The sequence below is a fragment of the Aquarana catesbeiana genome, linkage group LG05 (genome assembly GCF_042186555.1).
Source record: "Aquarana catesbeiana isolate 2022-GZ linkage group LG05, ASM4218655v1, whole genome shotgun sequence".
Lineage (NCBI taxonomy): Eukaryota > Metazoa > Chordata > Amphibia > Anura > Ranidae > Aquarana > Aquarana catesbeiana.
This window is the reverse complement of record NC_133328.1, coordinates 284,524,379-284,550,813: the sequence shown is the minus strand read 5'-3', so window position 1 is coordinate 284,550,813 and position 26,435 is coordinate 284,524,379.

Here is a 26,435-nt window from a genome sequence, read left to right as displayed (position 1 = left end):
GCTATTAATGAATTGCCGGTCCGACAATACACATAAAAGTTAATTGATAAAAACAGCATGGGAATTCCCCACAGGGGAACCCCGAACCAAAATTTAAAACAAAAAAATGATGTGGGGGGTCCCCCAAATTCCATACCAGGCCCTTCAGGTCTGGTATGGATATTAAGGGGAACCCCGGCCACAATTTAAAAAAAAATGGCGTGGGGTCCCCCTCAAAATCTATACCAGACCCTTCAGGTCTGGTATGGATTTTAAGGGGAACCCCGCGCCAAAATAAAAAAAAACGGCGTGGGGTCCCCCCAAAAATCCATACCAGACCCTTATCTGAGCACACAACCTGGCAGGCCACAGGAAAAGAGGGGGGACGAGAGAGCGCCCCCCCTCCTGAACTGTACCAGGCCACATGCCCTCAATATTGGGAGGGTGCTTTGGGGTAGCCTCATCCCCACAACCCTTGCCCGGTGGTTGTGGGAGTCTGCGGGCGGGAGGCTTATCGGAATCTGGAAGCCCCCTTTAACAAGGGGACCCCCAGATCCTGGCCCTCCCCCCCTGTGTGAAATGGTAAGGGGGTACTTTTGTACCCCTACCATTTCACAAAAAAACTGTCAAAAATGTTAAAAATTACAAGAGACAGTTTTTGACAATACCTTTATTTAAATGCTTCTTCTTTCTTCTTTCTCACTGGGCTCGCCCCCCGTTATTTAAGAACCGTCAGAAGAGGAGAAGCGTCACACAGCGGGAACCTCCCTCCATGCCTTCATGGATGCGGAGCGGCCCGAAAAGAAGATAAAGAGAAAAAGATGAAGAGAAAAAGATGAAGAGAGAAGTGTCACACAGCGGGAGCCTCCCTCCATGCCATCATGGATGCGGAGCGGCCCGAGGAGAAGAAGATAAGAAGACGCCGCGGAGGAAGATGCAGAATGAGAACACCGGAGGAAGAACCAGAAGAACCAGAAGAAGAAGAAGTTGGAGGAAGAAACCGAAGGAAGATAGAAGAAAGAAGATAGAAGATAGAAGAAAGAAGAAGCATTTAAATACTGTAAAGGAATTGTTAAAAACTGTCTCTTGTCATTTTTAACATTTTTGACAGTTTTTTTGTGAAATGGTAGGGGTACTTTTGTAACCCCTTACCATTTCACACAGGGGGGAGGGCCGGGATCTGGTGGTCCCCTTGTTAAAGGGGGCTTCCAGATTCAGATAAGCCCTCCCACCCGCAGACCCCCACAACCACCGGGCAAGGGTTGTGGGGATGAGGCCCTTGTCCCCATCAACATGGGGACAAGGTGTTTTGGGGGGCTACCCCAAAGCACCCTCCCAATGTTGAGGGCATGTGGCCTGGTACGGTTCAGGAGGGGGGGCGCTCTCTCGCCCCCCCTCTTTTTCTGCGGCCTGCCAGGTTGCGTGCTTGGATAAGGGTCTGGTACGGATTGGGGGACCCCACGCCGTTTTTTATTTAATTTTGGCGCGGGGTTCCCCTTAAAATCCATACCAGACCTGAAGGGTCTGGTATAAATTTTGAGGGGGACCCCATGCCATTTTTTTTATTTTGGCCGGGGTTCCCCTTAATATCCAAACCAGACCTGAAGGGCCTGGTATGGACTTTAGGGGGACCCCCACGTCATTTTTTTTTAAATTTTGGTTCAGGGTTCCCCTGTGGGGAATTCCCATGCTGTTTTTATCAATAAACTTGTATGTGTATTGTCGGACCGGCAATCCATTAATAGCGGCGAGTAGTTTTAAAAGACTTTCTTCTTTTGAAATGTCATTTTGCTGTCAGACTGTTCTAAACATGGGAAACATGCGCCCCTTTACAGGCATACTATAGACACCCCCCAGGTACGAAATTTAAAGGGATATTACACTTTTATTGTTTCACTTTAAGCATTATTAAAATCACTGCTCCCGAAAAAACGTCAGTTTTTAAAACTTTTTTTTGCATTGATCCATGTCCCCTGGGGCAGGACCCAGGTCCCAAAACACTTTTTATGACAATACCATGCATATAAGCCTTTAAAATTAGCACTTTTGATTTCTCCCATAGACTTTTAAAGGGTGTTCTGCGGCATTCGAATTTGCTGCGAACACCCCAAATTGTTCGCTGTTCGGCGAACTGACGAACAGCCGATGTTCGAGTCGAACATGAGTTCGACGCGAACTCGAAGCTCATCCCTACTCCCAAGGAAACAGGCCGGGCAAAGTTTTAGCAAACCAATATAAACGTAGAGTAACCCAATCCAAAATATACCTAACTGACCATCGAGGTCATAGATGCACAAATCCACTAGACATAGCCAACTGTTTTAAAACCTTTTACTCCAAACTGCACAACATCGCCTCACTCTCCTCAGAGCCATCCCCCACGAACGTTGACATCCAGTCTTTCCTATCATCAGTCCAGCTCCCTTTGATCACTCCCTCCCAATTAAATACCCTTTCACAACCATTCACGGAAATGGAACTCAAGACAGCCATTAACTCCCTTCCCCTCCACAAGAGTCCGGGACCCAATGGATTCTGTAATGAATACTATAAGACGTATTCTGACTTACTTACCCCCCACTTATGCGCCTCGCTAAACAGATTTGCAGCGACGGGAGACATCCCCACAGAGTCTCTTGAAGCCTTAATTGTCACCAATCCCAAACAAGGTAAACCCTTTGATGATCCAGCCAACTACCGACTCATATCCCTCCTTAACACTGACCTGAAGCTCTATGCCAAACTGTTAGCCACTCACCTAGCCACTCTCATCCCTTCCCTAATACATCCCGATCAAGTAGGGTTCATCCCACACCGCCAGACCTCAGATGGCACACGCAGATTTATCGACCTCATTCAATGGACAAAACATCATCGGACGCCTTCTCTGTTCATCTCATTGGATGCAAAGAAGGCGTTCGATAGAGTGCATTGGAGGTACTTGGAAAGCATGCTCATTAAATTTGGCTTGACCGGCACCTTCTTACGAGCCATTCTAGGCCTTTATACCAAGCCTACAGCTAGAGTTTGGTCAGGAGGGTACTTGTTGGACCAGCTCTCCATCACTAATGGCACCAGGCAAGGATGCCCATTATCCCCATTCATCTTTGCCATGATTATTGAGCCCTTAGCGGCTGCCATTCATATCAATCCACAAGTTGAGGGTATCACAGTGGGTGAGTCCTCCCACAAAATAGGGCTCTACGCAGATGACATCATAGTCTCCCTCTCAAATCCCAATCCCAAACAATCCCTGCAAGCTCTTCAGCGAGTACTTAATGATTTTGGACAGGCATCCCTATATAAAATTAACCATTCCAAATCTTCTATGATGGGTATTCATCTTACTTTTATTGAAAAGAAGGAACTGTCCCAGATAACGCATTTCTCATGGGCCCCGAACTCAATGTTGAACTACCTAGGGATTCAGTTAGTTACTCCATCAAGGGCGCTCCTTCACAACAATATCAAGCTATTAACTAACAGACTCCAACAAATAAGCTCTGAACTCTGGACAGTGAAAACCACCTGGGCAGGACGCATAGCTCTAGTGAAGATGGTTCTCCTTCCTCATATTTTATACCTCTTTAGAACTCTCCCAATCCCAATATTGCCTTGCTATCTCAACAAACTACAACGTATCCTCAACTCATTCATATGGGAGTGCAAACGCCCCAGGCTACACCACTCAACATTATACCTAGTGACTAAGTATGGAGGAATGGGAGCCCCAGAGATCCAAATATATTATAAAGCGGCAATACTCGACCAAACAAAACATTGGTGGAACCCATCCTCATCACCTATGTGGAAACAAATTGAACATACTGTGATATCTAAAGAGACCTTCAGCTACTTTTATGTGCATCATGGCTCAACTACCACCCACCTAGGTCCATTTTGGAAACTGTCAATGCCACAATGAGAGTCTGGCAATCAATTTCACAAAGGTTCAAAGGAATCTTCTCTCACACTCTAAAACTCCTGCCACTCGCTACTCTGGAACTCTTAACACCCGACTTAACCCTAAGCCATTGGATTAGAGCCGGCATCTGCAATTTGAGTGACCTATACACATCTCAGGGATTTACTACCTTCCAACGTCTCTCTACTATCTTCAACATACCACGCCATGACTTCTTCTGATTCATGCGCATTCGGCACACCCTGTCATTGCATCAGTGGTCCCCCAACTGAGCTACCAACGAACTATTGCAATATTATGCCACACGACAACCCCGTACCAAAGGTCTGTCCTTTATGTACTCACTGCTTACCACTCCTCGCTCTGAGGGTAAATCCACAGCTATGCAACACTGGGAACAAGTACTACATTTTTCCACACAAGAAGAGGTGTGGTACAGTTCTCTCAACAGCACCCGTGCCCATTCCAGGAATGTCTCCAACTGGGAAACAGTTATGAAGCTCTATCACCGCTGGTACTATACTCCAACCAAACTGGCGGGCATTTTCCCCTCAACATCCCCTACATGTTGGAGGCACTGCAAAACAGATGGATTCCTGGTCCACATATGGTGGACTTGTTCTGCTCTTCAACGATTCTGGAAAGACGTGACCAGTCTCATATACTCAGTCACAGGTGTTAAGGATCATCTAACTCCACAATTGGCCATGCTAGGGATAGGGTTAACCGAATGGCCAACCACACTAAGGTCAATACTTACCCATATCTTGATAGCGGCAAGGCTCTCAATTGCCCGCAATTGGAAAAATCCTCACCCACCCTCATCCAATTAGTAATTTCTCTGCTCAACGACCAATGCCACATGGAATATATGTTCGTCAAAGCACATCTATTGACCACCAAATTCTTCACCCAATGGGAACCTTGGCTTCAAGATTGAAGGAGTAACCCTCTACCATGAACTAACCTCATCATACTTGTAGTCATGGCCCTCCCAATCTGGAACTGAACCAGAAGCTATGCAGTCTTACACTGAGTCTAAATATTTGATTTCTGTTATATTATTGTACATGCCTCTTTCTACTAAAGTGCTCCCCTGGGTATGACCTCCTGATGTTGCATAGATGTTTCCGCTACTCTCCTAACCCACATTGCTCGCATATCAATTACCAACCATAGTGGGTCACACAGTGTCCCTTCACTCTTCTCTGAATGATGATGTCACGATGGCCTACCCTTAGGGCACTACTTTTCACCTACCGGCATCACTAATTCTACTAACTCTACTCTCTGTACCTTTCTGTGCTAGTCTGCTTCAACTATCCCCTAGCTTGACATTATATGTTGTCATGATTGTGACTTGTGGACTACTTATGTTACACTTTATTGTTCTCATGCCCCTTTCAGGGCATTATGTTGTTTATGTGAAAAACTCAATAAAACCTTGGTTACAAAAAAAAAGGGGATCAACTCCAGAGATAAAACAATAATTCTCCCGCTCTACAAGACTCTGATCTGGCCGCACCTAGAGTATGCTGTCCAGTTCTGGGCACCAGTCCTCAGGAAGGATGTACTGCAAATGGAGTGAGTACAAAGAAGGGCAACTAAGCTAATATAGGGTCTGGAGGATATTAGTTATGAGGAAAGGTTGCGAGCACTGAACTTATTCTCTCTGGAGAAGAGATGCTTGAAAGGGGATATGATTTCAATTTATAAATACCGTACTGGTGACCCCACAATAGGGATAAAACTTTTTTGCAGAAGGGAGTTTAACAAGACATGTGGCCACTTCTAATTAAAATTAGAAGAAAAGAGGTTTAACCTTAAGCTGTGTAGAGGGTTCTTTACTGTAATAGTGGCAAGAATGTGGAATATCTTTCCACAGGCAGTAGTCTTAGCGGGGAGCATCAATAGTTTCAAAAAACTATTAGATAAGCATCTGAAGGACCGCAACATACAGTGATATATAATGTAATACTGACATATAATCACACACATACAGTAAGTTGGACTTGATGGACTTGTGTTTTTTTTTCAACCTCGCCTACTTGTAACTATGTAATTTAAAATATAGTACACATTTTTATTTTACCTTTTTTTTTCTATTTTGTGGTGTATTTACTGTGACAGATCCTATCCCATACTCTGATGAGTGCTTCCGTTAGTAATACCGCTTCCTCCAGTCTGACCATTATTATAGCTGCATTGAATACAAGTCTAGCTGAAAATAGCTTGTAGAATCTTGAATGGTTTATTGGGCAGAATACAGCCTTTTTATACACTTTTTGGCACAATGGGTTAAATAACGAGGTAGGGCTGGCTCACGGATACTTCCCCCTCCCCTCTAGCAACAACTTAGCAGACAACTATATAATTAACATGTTAATTAACACAGCACTTAAGGCAGCCTAGGTGACCAGACAGTCCGTCTCCGGAGGTCAATGTGATCAGCTCTTTCAGTGATCATGTCTTGTTCAGAATTAACAACCAAGAATAGTCTTTGGGCAAATCCAAGAAAACAGTCTCTCAAAAATGTAACAAAAAAAAGATTAATATAGCAATACCAAATCACAGGGTGAAAATGAACAGAAAAGGTCCCTGCAGCCAGTGTCCGCGACATTTACTTTAAAAAAAAAATACACAAAAAAATCCTACAATTTTCCACATCTTTATATTATTATACCTTATCTTTACATTAATAAACCTTTTTGATACCTGTTGTCTAATAGCCCCACATGAAACACAAATACAAAAAGACACTCAGTAATTGGCTGTGGAGGCTTCCAATGCCATTGGGTTTAGAATATCTTGTCTAGAAGCTTTCCAAAGGGTCAAATGTAACCATTAAAGCAGTTCTTTATTGATTTTATTGTAGTTTCAAAAATTTGAAAGTGACCTCTGTAAATTCTGGTGGAATTTAAGTTTGACTCATATTTTAAACTCAACACTACCCATTTATTCTGCTAATTCTAGTATCCCCCAGTATCAGGAACAACTTTTCTATTTGTGGTTAATTTGTTTTAATATTTTAAAGCATAAAAAATAAACAAATAATTGTGAAATTTAAATAAAGTATAGTTGCATGCTCAGTCCTGTATCCTCAAAAAAACAATCAAATTCTTTCAATCTCTATAGCCTTATTCAGACAGGTACTGAGGACCGCACACTGTGAAAAGGGACATTTTTTGTGTGTCCCAAGTTGTCCGGTGCTGCATGCAGCCCATTCATGTCTATGATGATGGACATAGCCACTTAACCTAATGTGGCAGTTATGTGGGCGTGGATGAGTGGCCTGCAATGGGCCTCAGTGCCCATGTGAACTAAGCAGTAAAGTCTTCCGCTTAGACTAGATGGGATCAACCAACCCAGACGTTCCATTGCTTGATTGCCTCATGCTGTTAAAGATTAGGAATGATCTCTCCATCTGGGCTTGTCCAGGCACTTTATTCAAATTCCAGATTTTTAGACCATTTGGCAGGAGTCAAACTTCACATATTGTAGTGTTTTTTCCTACCGCCACTTTATATGACAGGTTCCTTCTTCCTTTGTCAATGATTGTTAATGAAGCAGAGAATGGCAGCACCTATGCATCATGGACAACCAATGACATCACCTGGTCCTATCAATGTGATGACTGGAAACCCCTGGCTATGTAAACAAAGGGGTCAGGGATAGTTTAAAAAATAATTTAAAAAAGGCATGGGTTCCCCACAAATTCTATACCAGACCCTACAAAATAAAAAATAAAAAATGTGCGCTCCTCATCTCAAAATTCACATCAGACCCTTATCTGAGAATGCATCATAGCAGGACAGGAAGGAGGAGTGAGCAAGATGCCCCCCAGAACTATAGCAGACCACTTGCCGTCAACCTGGCAAAGCACATGTCCACATGTTGATGAGGACAAGGACCTTTTCTCCATAGCTTTGTCCCTTTGGTTGTAGGAGTCTGTGGGTGGGGGCTTACTGGAATCTGGAAGCAACTTTTAAAAATGAGGGTCTCCCAGAAACTGCCCCCCCACCTATGTGAATGAGTAAGTGGTAAATAGAACCTCCAGTCTTTCACAAAAACCTCATGCAATCACACCATCCAGCAATTAAAATCCTTGTAGTTGATAATGAGCTATGCTTACCAGCACACGGAAAGAGAAAAACTTGCCAGCTGCAGACATGATCCTGTCCGACATCTGTTCACCTTTGAAAGACATATTCATGGGATGACAACTGGTTATGAACAAAGGGGATGTATTTACCAGGTGATACAAAATATAGACATGACTATCATCAAGGCTAAGGGTAGTGTATGCATTTTTTAAGGGGAATCACAAATTATTTCTTTGTTTTTGTGTGATTCTCTATTAACATCTATACCATACCTTAAACTAGGATACAGGTTAAGGGAATGCCTAACCTTTGTTTATAAACACATATGAAGTGGCTAAAGCTAACTTTTATGGCAAAAAGACAACACCTGGCAAAAAACACTAATATGTGCAATGGTCCTCACATCCCTCCAATAGCTGGTATACATAGTCCATAAGTGCATAATAGTTCAAAGATACACTTGGCAGCTGCAGTTGGATTTCCCAGAGTCACTGGTGTTTCCAAACTCTAATGCCGCGTACACACGATCACATATTCCGTCAACAAAATCCATGTTTTTTTTTTTCCGACGGATGCTGGCTCAAATTTGTCTTGCATACACACGGTCACACATATCTTGCCCGAAGTTCTGAACGTCAAGAACGTGGTGATGTACAACACGTACGATGAGCTGAGAAAAATGAAGTTCAATAGCCAGTGCGGCTCTTCTGCTTGATTCCAAGCATGCGTGGAACTTTGTGCCTCGGAATTGTGTACACACGATCGGAATTTCCGACAACGGATTTTGTTGTTGAATAATTTGAGAACCAGCTCTCAAATTTTGTGTGACATAAATTCCAATGGAAAATATGCGATAGAGCCTATACACGGTCGGAATTTCTGACAACAAGCTCCCATAGAACAATTATCCATTGGAAAATCCTATCACGTGTACGGGGCATTATGGTTTTTGGATTCAGTTTTACAACCCAAGGTGCTATGTCATTGTATCTGCAGAATACCACGGTTTTTCTAAATCACTATCGATATGTGATTATATTTAAATTATAAAACTATAAAAAATCACGTACAAATTCAGACTTATGTGCTATAAATGTTATAGCATATTGCATATAAATATTATATAAAAATGTTAAATAAATTAGTGTGACAAGTTGGGGGATGTTTAACTCAATGGTAGTGCAGTCCAATCCAGCAACGACTTTTCAGGGCTTTTTCTGCCTACTTTTATTTAAAATGGCAAGGAAAAGTTCAATAAAAGACAGGAGTTGCCCACACAGGGGGTTTTCACCATCGTTGTAACTTGCACAACAAAAATAGTTCAGCCTCTTTGCTCCATTTTTTTGACAATCCTGATCCTCAGGCCTCGTGCCTTGGTCCACCAGACTATCAAACACACTTCCCAGTGCTCGTATACAAATGCTTTACCTCTGTCATCTTGTTTCTTTCATTTTCCTGAAGCTCAGTCTTTCACTCAGGCTTGGGTCTCTATCTGCCCTGGACAGCATGGTGCAGACATGAACCTCTCTCTGCTCCCTTGCAGCATGGACTCTTCCGGAGGGTGGAGTCCTGAACTCTGATTCTGACACTACTATAAACCCAGCAGACGCCTGTGCCATCAGTGTGCCTGTTTTCCACAGATCTGGTCTAGACTGCCATTTTACACAGTGGCATGGCCTCAACCTGCCACATTAGATATAAGAAAGAAAATGTAATTGCTACTCATTTTTATCCTATACTCTATAGCTGCTCTATGTCTACCAACCAAGGTACAAGATAATGAATGAATGTATAAATATAGCGCTAAAAACTTAATAACAGTTTAAAATCATAAAAAAATAATATACTGTATGTGCAATGTAGTGCTAAAATATGATGTACATACAGTAAATGGTAAATAAATCACAATAAAATTCATATAAATAATGCCATATTAAGGGAAAATGTACAAAATACAGCCCCGTTTATACATATCAGCCACAAAGGCGCTAAATTGCTGACCAACTTTTTTTACAGTTTTTCTCCATTGTTTTGGCTCATTTCTTGAATCAGAAATGACATTCTCAAAATTCTAAGATCATTTGGCAAAACAGTCTTATGCCCCGTACACACGGTCGGACATTGATCGGACATTCCGACAACAAAATCCTAGGATTTTTTCCGACGGATGTTGGCTCAAACTTGTTTTGCGTACACACGGTGGCACAAAGTTGTCGGAATTTCCGATCGCCAACCACACGGTCACATACACCACGTACGATGAGACTAGAAAAGGCCAGTTCAGAACCAAGCGCGGCACCCTTTGGGCTCCTTTTGCTAATCTCGTGTTAGTAAAAGTTTGGTGAGAGACGATTCACGCTTTTTCAGACTCGTGGCTTTCAGATCGTTTTCTGCGGTTCAGTTTGTGCTTGTGGGTTTGTATCTGCTCTTCAGTGCATGCAGTCAGTTCGTATCAGAGTTTTCTGTGCTATCTTGCCCACTTGTTGCTGTTTTTCAGGTCGCTCTTCACAGGCCTTGCTGTTCTTCAGTGCGTTCTGTTACTTCGTTCTGAGCAGCCGACCGTTTTCTAGCCATGTTGCGTATACGTACTCCTCGTAGAGTTCGTGCTGTGCGGGGGCTTGGTGTTGGGGTCCTAACCTTGACACAAGTCCAGTCCATGAACAGGGTGGGGAGGAGTTCATGGACCAAGAATTGGTTGCTTCAGCGTGACCAGTTCTCTCATATGCCTTTGCTCCGTGAGATCCGTGAGAATAATCCTGATGATTTCAGGAACTTTCTCAGGATGACGGACCCCGTATTTCACCGTTTGTTGGCTTTGCTGACCCCCTATATCAGCAGGCAGGATACCTGCATAAGGCAAGCCATCACTCCGGAGCAGAGGTTAGTCGCTACCCTGCGGTACTTGGCGACAGGGAGAAGTCTGCAGGACTTGAAGTTCTTGACAGGCATCTCCCCCCAGGCTCTGGGAATCATTATCCCAGAGACCTGTTCTGCCATCATCCAGGTCCTGCAGAAGGCGTATATGAAGGTAAGATTTTTATCCTTTAATATCACATTTTATTGTATTGAATGTTTGCTAATATATTGTATTTCTTTCCTCATTCCCTAATTACCATGATTGTAATATGCTGTGAATGTCCCTTTTGTTCTCTTTTTATGTAATTATTTTTTTAGTCCTTCATACATATTTGCCTTCACTTACCTCCCCAGCATGCTCTCCTGCCCTATATTCACCTCATGTAGTCACTTAACAATGTATTTTATCAGCTCCATAGTAGTGCTTTACCCCAAACACCCCCTAAAATGTTTAGAAATGTGATTTGTGCTTTAAATTCAGGCAGAGTGTCATAGGCTTTTTTTTGTAGTGTCCCCAAATCATTTTTATTAACCCTCCCTCCCCCCAACTGCTAAGTCAGCTGATCCCAATTCTCTATCTATCCTCAATCATCTATCTGCTGACTTTGCCAAACCCATACACACCATACCCATCTCTTTTGTGGTCAGATGTATGGATGAATTCCCCAAAGCATGTAGTGCAAGGGCCTGCTGGTATACTTTCAAATGGTACTGTTTAAAGTTTTTGTATCCTATTATTATCTTGATAGATAATATCAGAATGTCCAAATGTGCTCAAATGTGTACAATGTGTATTTATATCTTTGTATTATGACACTTCTTACCTGTCCAGTGGGCTGCCAATAGTGTAACTAAGGAGGGGCAGTTCCAAGTAATACCCTGTGTTTAGGCATTCATCTCTCAATAAAGTGTACCTGTCCAAGATTCCCCCCCCTATAATATTAGAAATGGCCCATGAGAGGGGGGAGGGGGAATATGATAGGTGTACCTTATACTTTGGTGTTGTAAAATTCCCCTTAATAAATGTGATCTGGATGTTGGCCGAAAAAGGTTTGTGTCTAATCTGCGTTCCATGTTTATGTGCAAAAATAAAAAAAGTTTTTTTTGTTTTCCTCAACAGTTTCCTTCCATGCTACAGGAATGGCAGACTGTGGCCTCCCACTTTGCCTAGCGGTGGGACTTTCCTAACTGCGGAGGGGCAATTGATGGGAAACACGTCCACATCGTCCCACCACCCAACTCGGGGTCGTACTATTATAATTACAAGGGGTTCAATAGTATTGTGATGTTGGCGGTGGTGTTGGCTAATTACAACTTCCTGTATGTGGACGTGGGGAAGAATGGCTGGATGTCCGATGGTGGAGTCATCGCCCAGACAGAGTTTTACAGGCATCTCCAGAATGGCAGCTTGGACTTGCTACCTCCAGAAGAGAATGTGGAAGGACTCCCATTCATCTTCGTTGCGGATGAAGCATTTGCGCTGGGGAACCATCTTATGCGGCCATTCCCGATGAGGACCCTCACCCCGGAACAGAGGGTTTTTAATTACCGGCTGGCCAGAGCCAGAAGAGTGGTGGAGAACACATTTGGAATCCTGGCCAGCCGGTTCCGCCTATTTCTGACACCCATCCATATGGCGGAGTATAAACGTAATCATATAATCCTGGCGTGCTGTGTTCTACATAACTTTTTTCGACAACATTCTTCCAACTATGCTGGCTCAGTTGGGCCTGAGGCCCGGAATGATACATGAAACAACCCTGACGGTGCTTGAAAGTGGCCATCCTGGCTTGCCCTCCCTGAATGCCCGTGATGTCCGGTTAAGATACCTTGAGTTCTTTGTGGGTAGGGAGGCCATCAATATGCCAGCAAATTTGTGAAGCCTTTATCAAATAAAAACCAAAAAAAAAAGCAAATCTTTGTTGACATTTACTGCTTGTGTTTGTTTTAGCTGACCCTGACAGAAATGTGGGGAGTCCTGAAAATGGTGTGATTGTGTAACCTTATACAAAGCACTGTTGGGTGTTATTTACTAAAGGCAAAGACACTTTGCACTACAAGTGCACCTGAAACTGCACTGAAACTGCACTTGTAGTGCAAAGAGGATTTTCCCTTAGGAAATAACCCCCATTTTCACAGAAAGCAGCAATTACATCACCACAAAAATGTTGTAGCGTTGAGAGAATAATCCACACATTCTTGATTAACAATCTTTTTAATACCTGCACAATCACATGTGCATTTAGAAAAGGTTTTTAAAACAAAACAACATGTTTGTTGTATAACAATTTTTGGGGTAGCATTATAAAAAAGAGAAATGTCCATTTAAGATAAAACAGGCATGTGTAAAACCAACAAGAAAGACACAAATCTTGAACTTACAAAGTTCACATTTGGTAGAACTTGAAGGCAATATCAGACATGAGTATTTAGGAACTGTGTTTGATATTGCGTTCAGATGGGGTGAAGTCACCCCAGGAAAAGCCAAATTTGGAAGATGCACACCAATTTACCAATGTCAACATGTGCTATCTGCCATCACGGGGGATCAAGGGACGTGTTTTGGGGGAGAAACCCTTCCTCTCAGCTACTTTATTATTGAGAAAGGGGTTGCACCCCCCAAAACGCGTCCCTTGATCTCCCGTGATGGCAGATAGCACATGTTGGCACACTGTGTGCATCCTCCAAATTTGGCTTTTCGAAAAATCGCTAAAACATTTTTAACATTGTAGCACACAAAAAAACAAAGGGATTTGGAGGGGTTTTTCAACTCGCCCCAAAACATCAATGATGTTTTTATTTTTTTTAATAACATCATTGATGTTTTTCTTGAGGTTTTTCAATTGTAAATTACAGCCCATGATCTCCACAATCAGGATCTGGGCACTTTGTGATGTGAAAGGATCTGGATCCACAACATCACGATCACCTAAAAAGAGAGAAACCAAAAAAAAACAGGTATCAAAAATATGCCGGCATCCATCTCTTACCTGAGCATGTGGTCACAGACACTCACCTGTTGTGGTGACAATTTCCACCACATCTTCCTCCTCCTGCTCTTCTTGGGTTGGGGGGATTTCCCCTTCTTCCAGAGGTGGGGGGTCTGTGGTCTCCTCGGATGAGGGGTGTCCTCTGAGTCTTTTCTCTCCTATGTAAAACAAAAATGGTATACTTAGCACACAAATATTTGATGGCAGAACTATAAATACTGTATACAAAAAAGACTGCGCTGCCACTGGTGAGTGAGTGCAAAAGTAAATCACTTAGATAACTGCAGCTAGTGCACCCATATGTAATGAATAAACAGTGAAGAAAAAATTGAAATTAAAATTAAGATATTGAAAAAAATTCCAACATGAATCCCATAAAATAAACATAAAAAACTGAGCATGAGAGGTCAGATTCAAAACTGGATGGAGTAAGCAAAGTCCATAAAAAAAGTTCCTTGATGGAAAAGTCTTTCAAAAGAGGAATACACCAGTCATCCAAACGATGGGAGACATGCAATATTGTCACCCTGAGGAGCGTGATGACAGGAAAGTTCCTCCTCCTCAAAACCAACTGCCCCTTACCAGATCGAGTGATCTCTTGTTAGGGAGATCGTGTGAGCATGTGGCTGTGTCCCCCAGCCACAGGGTCTCTGCTGAGAACGAATCTCAAAGGGTCACCTCTCAGGGGGTCCTCTAGAAGGTGCATGAACGCTCAGTCCCCATGGATATCTGGTCTGTGTATCAGCCTTGAGGGAACTATAAATAGGAAACATTGCTTGGAAGTGGGGTACAGTTGTCTATTTTGGCAGAGTTCCAAAATGTAGCATTTTCAGTGTCCTTTGTCAAGCTGCAATACTTTACCTGTTTGGTACAAGCTTCACAGATGGAGACCCCCCTATAGTATACACTGGAGCACCTGTGTGGCCCCCCTAATAAAAAGGGTGTTCTGGGGTCCCACACTAGTGCTCCAGTGTCCAGATGTGAAAACAGCTGCTCAGTGTCCTCTCCTTACATAGAATGTAGTTTGCATTTCATTCTAGTAACAAAGCCATCTACACAACCAAATTAGTTTCATACAAGTAGGGCATAAAAAATGTGGCCAAATGCATATGGCCAAAACAATAGTGTTTTATAGGCCGAAAGAAAAATGTTTGATACGAACGAATAATGTGCCCATGAACATGAAATTTGCCATTTTAAAATGTACAATTTTAATAAAAGCACATGGAGCAGCACGAACATAATAAACATAAAGAATAGGAACACAGGACAACTACTTACTTTTTGCAGCACTCTCTGGATCTTTCTGTACTGCTCATGTTCTCTTAATTTGAGGTCCGACCACCGTTTTCTGAGCTGATCTTTCGATCGTCGTACCCCGAAATGCCGGTGCAGACTCCTGACCACTTTCGCCATGATCTTGGCCTTTCTGACATTGGGGTTGGGGTAAGGTCCATACTTCCCATCATAGTCGGCCTTCTTCAGGATGTCCACCATCTCCAACATCTCCCCAAAGGACATATTTGAGGCCTTAAATCTCCTTCTGGATCGGGACGTGTCATCAGAGTAAAAAGAAAATGTATACAGCATAATATACGGAAATATAAACACACAAACAAAAAACAAGGAAAATTACATTTAGCCTACAATGCCAAAAATAAAGCTGGAGTTTCACAATTATTGTAACATTGCTTCACTGGCCACCGTCCTCACCCTCCTGCCCATCCACATACTGCTGTCTGTCTGGCCACAGATTCTCGTCAACATCGCAGCGTATATCCTCCATGCAACTAGGGAAGAAACGGCGTGCATGTCACAACCATCCCCTACACTGATCTCTTGTATTATCCTCACAGGCAGCGTCCTTTGCATGGAGCAGGAACCTCTGATCTTGAGCCCGATGCTCATACATTCTCCACCTCTAAGCAGAGAAAAACTCCTCAATAGGTTTGAGGAAAGTTGAATAAGGTGGTAGGAACACCATATCCATCCTTGGATGAGCAGTGAACCAGGCCCTGATAAGTGGGCCATGGTGGAAATTCACATTGTCCCATACAATTATATATTGTGGTAGGTGAGGCCCTATGAGACCTCTCTCATTTTCAGGGATCAAATCCAAATGAAGGCGGTCCAAGAAGATGAGGAGCTTCTGTGTATTGTATGGGCCAAAACTGGGGATGTGAGTGGCCATTCTCAGAAATGGCAGCACACATAGTTATATTGCCCCCTCGCTGGCCTGGGACATCCACCGTGGCCCAGTGGCCAATAAAATTAGGGCCACATCTACGGCCCTTGGCCAGGTTGAAGCCAGCCTCATCCACATACATGAGTATGTGAAAGGTCTCGTTTCCTTCCAATGCCATTATTCTCTACAATAGAGTAAAAAAAAAATATATAAAATCAGTCATACAGAAGTGTCATACACTACAGTTACAGACAGTTACATAGGAATGTTATATGTTCTACACAAGTTCAATATACTACTGGCCAGTATTCCAGTGGTTCCAAACCTGCTGTACATGTACCCTATGCAAAGGTACTACAGGGGGTATTTGACAGAAAGGGGAGGGGAAAAATGATCAACGAATAGACTTACTGAAATGTTACAGTAAAACCCACAGTATTAGATAGATTTACGTGGGAGGCACTACTGTAATTGCAGCTCTTTGACCCTTTTTCTTACTGTATTGTATGTTATATTTTTCAAAATAAGGATTATAATGATAATTGCATCATACAGTAAGCTGCAGTTTTTAGGCAAAATGTTTATAAATCAGATACGAAAATGAAATACTTTCATACCTGGATTACCTGGATTCAGAAATCAGGTAAAGTGGGTACTGAAACCAATACATTTTGGGAACCAATGCTTACGGTAATTGTAAAAAGGTTATCTTGATGGACAACCAGTGACTGACTTACATGTACATACTGGTACCACAGCTCTTTCACTCTGTCAGAGTTCCTCTCAAATGGTACCCTGTAAATTTGCTTCATTGTCATCTGATGCTTCTTCAATATGTGGGCTATTGTGGAGATGCTTATAGAGTTGACATTTTGGAATATGGCATTGTCTTGTAGTATTGCAGTGCGGATCTGTCTACATGTGATGGCATTATTTGCAAACACCATGTTACAGATCTCTTTTTTTGTTGTTCATTGAGAAGTTTTCCACGGTCACCCGTGCCAGGTTGTCGTCTAATCCTAGACATAGAATTCAAAGGACAACACTCCATTCGTAATTTATACCTTATGTATTCTGTACAGAATGAGTTACCAATGTAATCGTATTGTTGTTTTACTTACAGTAACTTCACCACACTTCTAATGCATCACTGCACAGTGACTGGAATACTACTGTAAACTGTATCATCAATATTGTAGAAAATAAACTATTCCATACTATTCCATAGTTTATTTTCTACAATATTTTTCTTGTCATTGTTAGTATCATACGTAACATCCCACTGAGGTAAGATACTGTAATACTGTAGGCCTATCACACACATACACACACACACACACTAAATGAATACTTAAATGAGTAAATAAACATATTTGTTGCTCTATGCACAGTGTCCTGTCCTATACATTATATAATTCCATCATTGACTGACTACATACCTGTTTTCCCTGCGAAAGGTTTGGATGATAGAGGAGACTGTAGAGCGAGGCACATTAGGCTGCACTCGGTGACCTGCCTCCGCCATTGTGAGGCCATGGTTGATGACATGGTCTATAATTGTGGCCCGAATTTTATCAGGGACAGCATGGTGTCTTCGTGCTCCTTGGCCTCTTCCCCCTATTCCACCACCACACACCCTTACTCCTCCTCCTCTTCTTCTTCCTCTTCCTCGAGCAGGTAGTTGCCCTTGTTCATTTACTTGGCCAGGTGCCTCCATGTTCAGAAACTGTACTGGTCCTGCATGATCAAGCTCTATATATACATGTTTGTCAGCATTCACAATCAAGGACAGCACCTGTCAGGTAACTAAACATACCGTTTGATTGGTCATCTGAGACCAACTCCAACTCCTCCTTCGTTAGTCAAGTTCTAGTTGCACCTGACTGTCAATTGCTGTAATCATTTTATCAAATGTTCCAAGAGATTCATATATGGTATTCATGGTATTATGTTTGTGAATAATTTTGACAATTGAACAGACTATTGTGCATGTGATGACTTAAACACTGACACGTTTTGGAGAGAACAACCATTAGACTGAGAACTGACAATCAGTTTAGATCAACAAGATCTATTCACTTGGAAATTGTGCTAAATGTAGGCTACTTGTACTTAATCGTTTGAAAGATATACTGAGACATTGAGACATGTACTGAGACATTTGCAATTTGATGAAATGAATGAGAAATTTAATTCAGTTGTGAACAATTGCCAAGTGGTTTGGAGATTTGTCCATGTTGTTTTGAGAATGTCATTTCTGTTTCAAGAAATGAGCCAAAACAATCGAGAAAAACTGTGAAGTACTTGCACTTAGTGCTCAAAGTCAGAAACAAATTGTGTATCAATTCCTCCACCTGGAAGAACACTCCCCAATGGGACCAAACTTACTGCTCAAAAGTGACTCCTTACATTAATAAGAATGTCAACAAGTGTTATTGTAGGATATATTTTGCCACTGGTCTCACATATGTTCATCCTCAAACTCCTCTGATGTACTCCAATAAATAATTGATATTTACTGTAAGGTAAGAGAGAGTCCTTAAAAGTGCAGACATTACTTTGGAAATAGCAGAATTCAAAGCTTTCTGTCTATGGCAGCCATTCCCCCTGTCACAACCTTCAGTGTGCATGCATGCGTTCGATCAGCATAATGATGTCACTGTACTCTGAACCAATATAGAGATTTTGCATGATATAGTCTGTGAGTTTGCTCATTTCACTTTATTTGTTTTGAGCTTAGAGACTGGAAGTAGGCAGGGATCTCCACTCATGGGAGATATTCCTAAAGACTCTCTCTGCTGGAGGCTTTAGAGTGCCTGGAGTAAGTGAAGCAACAGCTGCTGTCCCCCATTAGTAAGGTGGTGAGTAACTGGCTGAATGAGAAGTCTATTGCCGCGTACACACGATCGGACTTTACGGCATACTTGGTCCGGTGTACCGGATTTTGTCGGACAATTCAATCGTGTGTGGGTTCCAGCAGACTTTGTTTTCTCAAAAGTTTGACGGACTTAGATTTGAAACATGTTTCAAATCTGTCTGACGGACTCAAGTCCGGTCGAAAAGTCTGCTCGTCTGTATGCTAGTCCGACAGACAAAAACCGACGCTAGGGCAGCTATTGGCTACTGGCTATGAACTTGCATGTTTTAGTCCGGTCGTATGTCATCACGTACGAATCCGTCGGACTTTGGTTGATTGTGTGTAGGCAAGTCCGTTCATTCAGAAAGTCCGTCGTAAAGCCCGTCGAAAAGTACGCCGGACAAAGTCTGCCGTAAAGTCCAGTCGTGTGTACGCGGCATAACACTAACCTTCCCACCCACCCCCCCTTGTAATACCAAAATGAAGCTATAACTAGAACCTTAATATTTAATAAGCTGAAACACTGCAGATATCCATACAGAGGATTTATTAGAAGTGATAGATTCAAGAGAAGTCAAGGACTGATTTGGCCATGTATACTCCTTATTTCCTGCACCACATCCTTTGTGATTCAAAACGTTTTTTTTCTGATGATGCCCCTATAAGGCTGTACATTCATGTGTACTAGTTGCTACATATGAAAAGACAGTGCTTGTAGTATGTGTTCCATATAGTTAGAGGATTTTCTTACTTAACAAAATGTAGGAAGTGATACCAATTTTCTGGAAGGAAAATTTTGACACTCATACGGTCTTTGAAAGCAGGTCTAAATTGTGAAAGCTGTACCCAAGAAAGGCATGTAGATTCAAAAGACTAATCACCACTATTGTTCGTGTTTTTCCTGCAGCTGATTTCTGACTTACTGTTAGTAGAGCTCAAGATGACCAGGGTGATCTCTTGCACAATCCCTGTCAAATCCCCCTTGGTGGTGGTGACAGGGATTGCTAAGTGAGCTGAAGAGTACAAGTGCCAAGAATTCTGTCCAGTGAACTTGGACTTGGAGATGCTGAGGTGGAATGGGCAGACACGAATAGTCAGATCACTAGTCAGGCAGATAGGTATAGAATCACATTTAAAATCAAGGTCAGAGATAGGCAGGGGTATGCAACATGCTGGCAGCGAGATAAAAAATTAGCAAGCAGAATCTTAGTCAAACAGTAGTCACGTGACCTATAAAATTGTGACATATAATAATCACAATATATTCAGTTAAAACAACAATGTAACAGGCTTGAAACAGATAAAATCAGTTCTGTCCTGGATGTGAGGAAACTTTGGTCTATGCGTTTCACAGACAAAACCACTTCTTCAGGACCTTGGATGCTATTTTTTTAGATTTCATCACTGATGTAAACACTCTAAAATCACCACCATACCAATCATATTGTCCCTAATCAATGCTGCATCAGTTACAGTGTCCCTGATCATCTCCACACCAGTTACGGTGTCCCTGATCATCACTACACCATTCATATTGTCTCTAATCACTGCCACACCAGTTACAGAGTACCTGATCACCACCACAGCAGTTACAGTGTTACTGATTAACACCACACCAGGAACCGTGTCCGTGATCACTTCCACACCATATAGTCCTTAATTACTGCCACACTAGTTACAGTGTCCTTAATCACCACCACACCATTTACAGTGTAACTGATCACAGCCACAGCAATCACAATGTCTCTGATTACTGCCACAGCAGTAATTGTGTCGCCATAAGGACTTCTTCACATATGCTACGCTCTCTGAAGAGCCAGCCATGTGCAGATGGTAAGATGAAGTGTCTGTTGGTCTGCATGGTGATGCGTTTCGAGGCATGGCCTCTTTTTCATGTTCCTGGAGGCGAAGACCAAAAAGAGTTTAAATAGCCAAATTGGTAGGCCAATTGTGATGGGGGCAGGAATATAAAAACATACTTTATGGCCAGTCCACACACCATAGTGCCACCCATCGGCTAAAAATTATATGACAGTACATATACAGAAAAGGAAGGAAGAAATAGAAATAAAAAATGGTAATTGACAAATGACTAATAATAATGAAAATAATTATAATTATTAAATAATAATACATATTGAAAGGTAATAATCAAAATTGCTAATTTAAAATCTATGATGGGAGTCTTAATAATACCATTAAGATAAGATAATTGAAATGAACTTATTGAGCCCATCATGTCCAATATGCTCAAATGTGAATAGTACCAATATAATCACCAAAAATGTTCCTCATTATAAGTTGATCTCTAGTTTGAAAGGTATATTCCAGTAATGGGACAATAATGGATACTGAAGTGTAAATAAACTAATTAATTTGTGAGGAATAAATTGATCCATAATTAATACACAACCAACACAAAGTATGCCCTGTAACTGATTTCAGAACAGATGATAAAGGTAAGCAAACTGGCCACATTGCCAAAGGGCGGAATAGGAGCTGGACAATGAAAAGGCTCAAGATTGATAAAACCACATTGTGTATCTCCAGTGCTTTCTTTCAGTCCATTTAGAGTCATGGTACCCAATTTATATATCCAAAACATCCCATGTTTGCATAGATTTAAAAATCTGTATTTTTCTGTCAGGGGATGTTTTTATATACACTTACTTGCCACTTTATTTGGTACACCTGTTCAATTGCTTTGTAACACATATTGCTAATCAGCCAATCACATGACAGCAACTCAATTCATTTAGGCTTTTACAGGTAGTGAAGACGACTTGCTGAAGTTCAAACCGAGCATCAGAATGGGGAAGAAAGGGGATTTAAGTGACTTTGAACATGGCATTGTTGTTGGGCTGGTCTGAGTATTGAAAAAACTGCTGATCTACTGGGATTTTCCTGCAAAACCATCTCTGGGGTTTACAGAGAATGGTCCAAAAAAGAGAAAATATTCAGTGAGCAGCAGTTATGTGGAGGAAAATCTTAAACCAAAAACAACACTGCGCCACAGTATCCTTACACCTAATTAGATAAATCTGTGATAACCCTGCTGTTGTCCAAAAAAAATTGTGTGTGTGTACCAATTGCATGTAGAAATGTTAACATGTATAGATGCTAGGTATTTTCTTAATAATTGTGATAATCCAATAAAACATAATTCACTTATAAACCAGGGATGAGCTGAACACCCCGGTTCAGTTCGCGGCAGAACATGCGAACAGACCAAAAATTTGTGCAAACACGTGAACCCCGTTAAAGTCTATGGGACTCGAATGTGAAAAATTAAAAGTGCTAATTTTAAAGGCTAATATGTAAGTTATTGTCATAAAAAGTGTTTGGGGACCCAGGTCCTGCCCCAGGAGACATGTATCAATGCAAAAAAAGTTTTAAAAATGTCAGTTTTTTCGGGAGCAGCGATTTTAATAATACTTAAAGTGAAACAATAAAAGTGTAATATCCCTTTAAATTTCGTACCTGGGGGGTGTCTATAGTATGCCTGTAAAGGGGCGCATGTTTCCTGTGTTTAGAACAGTCCCTGCACAAAATGACATTTCTAAAGTCATTTAAAACTGCTTGTGGCTGTTGTGTGATGTTGCCCCCTCCCCCAGCCCATTACCAGGCCCTTTGGGTCTGGTATGGATATTAAAGTGAACCCCGCACCCAAATTTAAAAAAAAGGCATGGGGCCCCCAGGCCCTATATACTCAGTAGCAGTAGACAGGCGGTCCCCTGATTACAAACAAGATAGGGACTGTAGGCTTGTTCTTAAGTAGAATCTGTTTGTAATTTGGAACAGGTACATTTTGTAAGTGTAGCTCCAGCCAAAAAAATCTATTTTTAAGCTTTCTGGATAACATAGGGAAGGGTTATCATCACCCCTGTAACATTTGTTTTGCTGTTTGTGCCCCTGTTTAGAAGATTTCACCTCACTTTATGTCCCTATGACAATTAAATTATGAAAATTTTGGGTTATTAGGGAAACAAGGATTGGTGATAAAGCATCAGTGGGGAGATACCCTTTTCCCACATTAACTCTTACAGGAGAGAATTTCTCTTCCTAGGGGTAGATTTCCTCCCACTTTCTATAAGCCCTCACAGTTACTCTTTTTTGGCGCTGGAACGGGCCCTGCTGTGAAATATTATATCAAGAATTGTATTTACATGCCCCTGTTAAACAGGGGAAGAAAATTTGGGATTTAGGCGGTGGTGGTCTTGGTGGCACAACACTGTAAAGCCTCACAGATAGTTTTGTTGAGCACAAGAACAGGCCCTGCTGTGAAATATTAGATCAAAAATTGTAATTACGCTCCCCTGTTAAACAGGGGCAGAAAAATTGGGCTTTAAGCGGTGGTGGTGGTAGTGGTGGCACAACACTGTAGAGCCTCACAGATTCTTTTGTTGAGCGCAGGAACAGGCCCTGCTGTGAAATATTGGATCAAAAATTGTAATTACATGCCCCTGTTAAACAGGGGCAGAAAAATTGGGCCTTAGGCTGCGGTGGTGGTGGCACAACACTGTAAAGCCTCACAGATACTTTTGTTGAGCACAGGAACAGGCCCTGCTGTGAAATATTAGATCAAAAATTGTAATTACGTGCCCCCGTTAAACAGGGGCAGAAAAATTAGGCCTTTGGTGGTGGTGGTGGTGGTGGCACAACACTGTAAAGCCTCACAGATACTTTTGTTGAGCACAGGAACAGGCCCTGCTGTGAAATATTAGATTAAAAATTGTAATTACGCGCCCCTGTTAAACAGGGGCAGAAAAATTGGGCCTTAGGCGGTGGTGCCACAACACTGCAACCCCTCACAGATACTCTTGATGAGCGCAGGAACAAGCCCTGCTGTTAAATATTTGATCACAAATTGTAATTACACGCCCCTGTCAAACAGGGGCAAAAAAATTGGGCCTTAGGCAGTGGTGGTGGTGCCATAACACTGCACCCCCTCACAGATACTCTTGTTGAGAACAGGAACGAGCCCTGCTGTTAAATATTTGATCAAAAATTGTAACTACATGCCCCTGTTAAACAGGGGCAGAAAAACTGGGCCTTAGGTAGTGGAGGTGGTGCCCTGAACCAAAAATATTCTTAGAAGCTATCATCATGAAAACTGAGGAGTAATAGAATCGTCACTCAGCATAATAGGATAGTCACACAGCATATGCAGTCTTCAAGGGATCCCACATCCATAGAAAAATCATTTGGTTACATCAGCATCAGGTGCTTGGTAGCTGGTGATCCAAGACTGATTCATTTTTATGAGAGCCGATTAACAGAGTCTGTGGACAGGCGCACTCTGTGATCAGTTACAAAGCCTCCAGCAGCACTGAATGTGAGTTCAGAAGGAATGCTGGATGCAGGACAGGCCAGTAGCTCAATTGCATATTGAGCAAGCTCTGGCCAGTGGTCCATCCTCAAGACCCAGTAACCCAGTTGATGTTCTGGTGGAAAGCTCTCCAAGTCTGACCCTAGATATTCCTGCACCATGTAATTCAGATGCTGGCAATGGTTGCTGGAACCAATCAGACCTGGGCGCTGAGGACTGAAGAATTGCCTGAAGGCATCCGTTAGCCAGTCACCTTCTCCACCACTCTTTCTGTGACTGAACGAAGCCTCAGCAACACGTTGTCCAGTACCAGGAAATTGTAACCTTCCAGGCTCTGGAAACGCATCGCACAAAACTTTCTGCAAGGCCTCCCAAAGATGTTTCATTCTCTGCTCCCTCTGTGAAGGCTGGATAAGTTCTGCAACTTTACCCTTGTAACGTGGATCAAGAAGGGTTGCCAGCCAGTAATGATCCCGTTCCTTGATACTACGAATCCTAGGGTCCTTTTGTAGGCTTTGCAGGATCAGGGAGGCAACGCAGCATAGGTTTGCAGAGGCATACGATACTGAGGCCTCTGGGTCACTAAGGATCACATGATTCTCAACCACCTCCTACCAGCCACGTACAACTCCATGGGTTTCTGGGGACTGCAAACGATCCCTTGAAGACTGCTGCTGATGCTGAGTGTTATCCTCCACCTCCATGCTGACACAATCCTCCTCCTCCTCCTCTTCTTCTTCCTGTGTGATCGGCGGGCCTGCAGGAATACTAGTATCTGGATAAAGGGGGCCTTGAGAGGAAGGAAGTTCTCCTCTTCCTCCCGCTGTTCTTTCTCAAGTGCCCTGTCCATTATTCCACGAAGCGTGTGCTCCAACAGGAAGACAAGAGGGACAGTATCACTGATGCATGCACTGTCACTGCTCACCATCCTTGTGGCCTCCTCAAATGGTGACTTGGACAGTGCATGCATCCTTGATCAGTAGCCACTGGCGTGGCGAAAAAAAGCCAAGCTCCCTGACCCTGTCCTGGTGCCATACTCACACAGGTACTCATTTATGGCCCTCTGCTGCATGTGCAGCTGCTGCAGCATTGCCAAGATTGAGTTCCACCTGGTGGGTATGTCACAAATGATGCGGTTCTTGGACAGGTTGCATTCTCTTTGAATGTCAGCCAGCCGAGTACTGGCATTATATGGCATGGTGGCGGAACAAGCTCCAACAATACTGAACCCTGTCCTTCATCCTTCCCAGCTGCCAGCAGAGTTACCCACTGCGCCATGAAAGAAAGGTAACGTCCCTGTCCATGCCTGCTGGACAATAAGTCAGCAGTAATATGCACCTTACTGCTGACCGCTCTGTCCAACAAGGCCAAGACATTGCCTTCCACATGCTGGTAGAGAGCCGGAATGGCCTTCCATGAAAAGAAATGGCATTTTGGAACCTGCCACTGAGGTACCGCACATTCCACAAATTCACGAAAGGGGGCAGAGTCTACCAACTGAAAAGGCAGCAGTTGCAGTGCTAGCAATTTGGCCAAGCTAGCATTCAGACGCTGAGCATGTGGATGGCTGGGACCGAATTTCTTTTGACAGTTTAGCAACTGGGGTAGGGAAATTTGCCTGCTAAAATCCGATGTTGGTGTACTGCTAGCAGATTGGCTGCAAGTACTTGGGACACCTATTTCTATAACTTCATTCCTCTCAGTGCAGGTTTCTGAGAAGACTGGAGGTATAGTGGGGTTGGAGATCTCAGCTGATAAGGAGCAAGGAGAGGTCCACCTTGTTCTTTGATGTGGGTCTTTTAAGTGCTGTTGCCAACGGATTGCATGGGAGGTTGTCATATGTCTGGTCAAGCATGTGGTGCCCAAGCGGATGCTGTTTTGGCCACGCTTGATATGCTTCAGACATATGTTGCAAACAGCAACGGTGCGATCTGCTGCACACGTGTCAAAAAAGGCCCACACCAAAGATCTTTTCAAAATATGTGGGGAGTCAGCAATCCCCTCTACCAGCTTAGCTCTGCGGTGTGATGCAATAGGGTGGCTGCCCTTATACTGGCCCCTGGAGGGCATCCTACCTCATTGGAAATGTGCCTCCTCCACCTCCTCTCTTCTATCAGGCATCCAAGTTGAGTCAGTGACCTCATCATCCCCTCCCTCCTCATCACTGGAGCAAACTTGGCAGTATGCTGCAGCTGTGGGAACATGACTGCC